Genomic DNA, 5,852 nt, shown 5'->3' on the forward strand with positions numbered 1-5,852 from the left:
ACCTGTCTTTGTGAAAATTGGCTGTGGTGTTCCCAGGAAAAAGAAAACTTTTATTATTCATTCAAATAAAGGCTTCAGTGCACCAAAGGCGGGGCCTAGGCCCATGGTGCAGTGCAGGCCACGCCCGCTTAACGCATTAGCAGTACACATCTCTCTACTCTGCTGATGGTTTGTTACAATGTATCAGTCCAGGATGTTTAGCTCACAGAGGAGTGTCTAGATTGGATATAATTGTAGCAAACCCTCAGCTGTGAGACTAGGTCTAAACAGGTTTTCAGCCTCTGGGTATATATGCATGAATGTTCCCATTCATTGAGAGCAAGCAGAGATCCTAAAGGGGTTGTCCAGGATTTTCTCTCACAAACAGCACTGCACCTAGCCACAGGTTGAGTGTGGTATTGCAGCTCAGCCCCATTCCCTTCAATGGAGCTGAGCTGCAATACCTGACACAACCCATGGACAGGTGTGAGAAAGCAGCCATGTTTTTCTAATCCTGGACAACCCCTTTAAATATGATGAGAAGTTGAAACAATGTAACTGTATGTAGATGTTACTTCTTACACTGAATCTATAAGAAACCAACCCATCCAGTCTGCAGTGTGTGAACCGGGCCCTGTGTGCTTTACCTGTACCTGCTGCAAGACCAAAAGGATGCACCGCAAAACCGCGGTATACGCTGCTGGTACGTGTACGGGCGCCCCGAGGACTAATGTGTTTATTTAAGGTGGAAATGCTCATCAGGCAAAAGCAACCTCATCTGCAAGATAAAACGAATGTATTAATCCCTATATAGGGGCTGGCGGCGAATACGCCTCATACAAGGAGAACGGGAAATGGGAAGGGTCCAAAACATACAGTTAATGCACTTAATTACCATGTATGACATAACGCTACCTTAATTATCCTGTAGACATAAGTTACTGTAACCTGCTGGTTATAAAACTGCCCATTGAAGCAACAATAGCAGCGATCCGACCGGAAAACGATGCGTCAGGGAGATATACCTATAATCCGCTCTGGTTGTTACAGATATAGGACTATGGCTTAGCTGCATTGTCTATTGTCATGTCCTGTCGGCTGCTGCTTTATTCACCATGCTTTAGGGCTCATGCACACGACCCAATTCATTTGAATGGGGTCCGCGATTCGCATCCGACGGTGCATGCACTACTTTTTTGCAATGCGGAGGCACGGACAGAAGCCCCACGGAACACTACATAGTGTTTCTGTGGGGTTCCGTGCCTCTATTCCACACTGACCTTCCGGATTGTGGACCCATTCAAGTGATCCATGATGTAGTGCCAGAACGGCCGGGGCCCGTATTTTGCAGACCCTCAGATTGCGGGCCGCAATACGGGCCCGGACAGCACACGGTCGTGTGCATAAGCCCTTACACTGCACCTCTGCAAGCCATGATCTATCCTCAGGATAAGGCCTCTTGCACACGGCTGTTGTGGTTACGTTCCACAATTTGCGGTCCCCAATGCACGGGCAACGTGCATTGGGACAGATCCAGACAGATTCAACTTGAATGGGTCTGTGATCCGTCCTTTTCGCAAAAAGATAGAGCAAGTTCTATTTTTTTGCGGAACGAAAGCACGGATCGGAACCCCACGGAAGCACTCCGTGGGGTTCCGTGCTTCCGTTCCGTACCGCATCTGAGGATTTGCGGACCGCAATACGGCCACAGGAGCACAACGGCGGTGTGCAAGAGGCCTAAGGCCTCATGCACATGAACTTATTTTCTTTTCCTGTCTGTCCCGTACTTTTGCGGACCGTATGCGGAACCATTCTTTTCAAAAGGTCTGAAAAAAATAACTGAAGTTACTCCGTGTGCATTCCATTTCCGTATGTCCGTATTTCTGTTCCACAAAAAAATAGAACATGTCCTATTATTGTCTGCATTACGAACAAGGATAAGACTGTTCTATTAGGGGCCAGCTGTTCCGTTCCGCAAAATATGGAATGCACATGGGTGTCATCCGTATTTTTTGCGGGCCGCAAAATACATATGGTCATGTAAATGAGATCTAAGTCATCAATGCCAGATCAGTGGGGGTCTGACTGCTGCCTTTTCATCTTATACCAAGCAGAGCGCCGTACGTTGTATAGTGGCTGTGCTGGGTATTGCAGCTGATTTCCTTTTACTTGAACTGATGGACGCGATATGACAGGCTGAGGAAGAGGACACAGGGCACCGCAGCCCCTTCCAAAAAACGATTGATGGGGTGCCTGGAATCGGACCCCCACCAAACAGGCAATGATGACCTGGAAGACCCCTTTAAGGCATCATGCACACGACCATAGCAGGTCTTGCAGCGTCTCACTGATGCGTGTATAAGTGGTCCCCTTAAATTTCTGTATATGTGTTTAATGTATTATATTTCCTTAAAGGGTTTCTACCACTTGAATATCACATATTTGGTGTTCAGACACTAGCGATTCGCTAGTGTCTGTTCTTGCCTACAAGCTAATTATCACATTAATCCGGGCTGCCGATACCTCAAAAAAAGCACTTATATCTTTATGCAAATGAGCCTCTAGGTGCTATGCAGGCGTTTTTCTAAGCACCTAGAGGCTCCGTCTACCTTGCATTTTGCCGCCCTGCGCCTCGCTCCAGCACGCCCATCTCTCACTGTAATCGATCCTCCCCCTGCTTCAGCCTTCCGAAATCCCGCGCCTGCGCCGTCCGTCGCGGCATTCGGAGGCATTCGGCGCAGGCGCAGTCAATGTCTAACCGCTTGCTGCTGGGCTTCGTCTGTCCCACGGAGCTCTGTGACGTCATCGGCGCAGGCGCAGTTGAAATGTCTGAGCAGGGAGCGGTCAGACATTGACTGCGCCTGCGCCGAATGCCTCCGAATGCCGCGACGGACGGCGCAGGCGCGGGATTTCGGAAGGCTGAAGCAGGGGGAGGATCGATTACAGTGAGAGATGGGCGTGCTGGAGCGAGGCGCAGGGCGGCAAAATGCAAGGTAGACGGAGCCTCTAGGTGCTTAGAAAAACGCCTGCATAGCACCTAGAGGCTCATTTGCATAAAGATATAAGTGCTTTTTTTGAGGTATCGGCAGCCCGGATTAATGTGATAATTAGCTTGTAGGCAAGAACAGACACTAGCGAATCGCTAGTGTCTGAACACCAAATATGTGATATTCAAGTGGTAGAAACCCTTTAATTCAGGCTGGCATTGTCATTGCATTTATTTGCCCTTAGGTGGTGCTGGAGCCACATATTATATATAACTTGGGGGGTGTTATAATAAAGAAGTAGTAGGAGAGTGTGGAGGAAGTATGTAGAAAGGAAACAGAGAGGAGAAGCTAGTGTCTGGAGGAGCAGAGCAAGCTTAGTCCCTTTCTTTCCTCTGGGCCCTGATCAAGCCTGGAGAGGACAGACCAAGTAGTCACAGCAGCCCAGCACAGACAAGTGAGTCTATGTACGAATATAGAGTAAGTCTAGTGAAGATTAGAGCTGAGTCTAGCCAAGGGACTTCACAAGCACCAGTGACCAGGAGGAACTTAAAGGTACCTTGAAACAACTGCGCAGAATTATCCTTTTTCACTAAATGCCTTCTGGGACATAGTGAACCTGAATACCTCAGGAGAGCATCCTGCATAAAAATAATGTAGCAGAGAGTTTGCCTGCCACGAGGGAGAACGCCCTTATTGGATTGCTCAATATAAAAGTAAGGACGCCATTATATTCAGTACCTGAGTGCTAGAGATTGGACTTAAAGTAGAACTATCTAAGAAGAGAACTTTTGTCTTGCCTTTAATGTAACAGCCTTAGGAAAACTCCTCACCTGACAATTGCCAGACCTGTTGTAAGGATTACATCTAAACTAATTTCGGAATAATCCTTTATGCCATGCAAGTGCACTGTACCGATGAACTGTACCAATGGTCCTGAGACATTTGATTTAAGTAAATCTTCAACTGTTTTACTACAACTGAATCCTCATCCTTTCTACTACCCTTAACATTTGCACCTTATTGCGCTGGCGTCACGAACACAGGAGCCCAGCCACCAAAGCACCTTAGACACCTATACCATCAAGGACACCTCAACTTCCATCTGGCTGATATTCCCTGCAACAGAGAGGGAGTGCCCGGAGGATTTAGTCCTGTCCTTCCCTCCACTGCATTGCCGGCCCAGGGAGGCTCTGCTAACAGTGAGTAAATGAATTACTACCCCCATCGACCCACCGTAACTCATGTGTTGCCCCTGCAGTCCGGTGGGTTCAGGTCCATACCCGTATTGCGGCCCGCCATCAGCGGGTCTGCAATACACGTTCACCAACCGTGTGTAACACCGTATGACGGGTGCGGACCCATTTACTAAGCAATCCGGAAGATACCGTGTGGAGCATAACGGAGGCACGGACCGGAAGCACTATGAAATGCTTCAGTGGGTTTTCTGTCTGTGCATGCACTACCTTTTTGCAGCGCGGACCGTCTGATGCGGATCGCGGACCCCATTCAATTGATTGGGTCCGCGTCCGAAGACAGCGGGCACACGGTTGGTGCCTGTGCATTGCGGACCACAATTTGCGGTCTGCAGCATGGGCACGGCTGGCACATGATTGTGTGCATGAGGCCTAAGAGATGCATGCTAGATCAGGCTGTCAGATTTCAACACGCCCAATCCGATTTGACTTGATAGTTTTTTCCGCGGCTAAACCCACACAGTGTGCACGTGCTTTCCAAATACCCCATATTATAGGACACTTTCATCCATGCCCCATCCAGGAGCCCCCTCAAATTCACCTAGAATTACCCCATTCATGCATGAGCTTTTGAGGTCCAGTTCATGGGACAGATGGCCCCTGCAGATGGGGTTGTTGGAGGATATGTTTGGCGTCTGCGTCACAGCATGTAGCGGGTGACGTCTCAGCATTCAGCATGGTGGCACCTAAGTCGCCATCTGAAGCCTAAATGTACCTGGTTACTTTATAATTCTGCTTCATTAGAACACAGGTAGTGACTCCATCTTAGGAAACTCGTCTGCTGGAGTATAAGGTTCTCCTCTCCCATCAGTGGCTTATATAGCTGCCTTGTCCGCCATGCTTTGCACTGCAGTACTTCTTATTCAGATAGCATAAAGTCAATGCACAGACAAATAATTTCCATTTCAGAATGATTATAAAGTACAAATATCAAAACCACAGGTGAGAAAACACAGACCCTGGGCAATGAGCCCATAACGGGTGTAGGTTGTGTTCTGTAACTCCCATAGACTTGAATGGAGAGAGCTCGACACGTGCGCGGCCTTCTCTATATATTCATTCTCCGCCTGGGTGCAGAGTCAGAATCCCCCCTGGGTCTTAGAGGTGGGACCCTTCCCTATCGGGCATTCATGGCATAGGAAATGAAGATGGGAAAAGACGGCGAAATAAAAGTGAACCCGCATTTTAAATCCCTCATTAGGAATTAAGCCTCGTCAATGAGTGACACTCCTTTGGATGTTGGGATGAAAGCTTCGCCTACATGTTGCCCGTAACACCCCAGGGAAGAAGCACAAAGTCTCCCTTTGTATGTCAGATCATAGATGCTTGAGTCAGAGAGCTCTGCAAACACTGACACACACCGACTCTCAGCCGCTGCCTGTCCGGAGCGCTGTTCAGACAGGTGGCCTTAGACGGGAACACGACAGGTTTCGCTCCCATCCCTGGGATGGGTTCGTCCTACACAGCGCAGCGCTGCCAAGTCTCCAACAATAGAATGGAGAAATCCGATACAAAGTCTCCTGGCGGCGATCGCCAGCGCTGGCTCCATAGGACGAGGCTGGATCTTTACATTGTACAATGTAACACTACAGACGGTGCGTTCTTCCGCATCACTTTGACATGTCCTTGTTTG

This window comes from Bufo gargarizans, chromosome 8 (assembly GCF_014858855.1).
Source record: "Bufo gargarizans isolate SCDJY-AF-19 chromosome 8, ASM1485885v1, whole genome shotgun sequence".
Classification (NCBI taxonomy): Eukaryota; Metazoa; Chordata; class Amphibia; order Anura; family Bufonidae; genus Bufo; species Bufo gargarizans.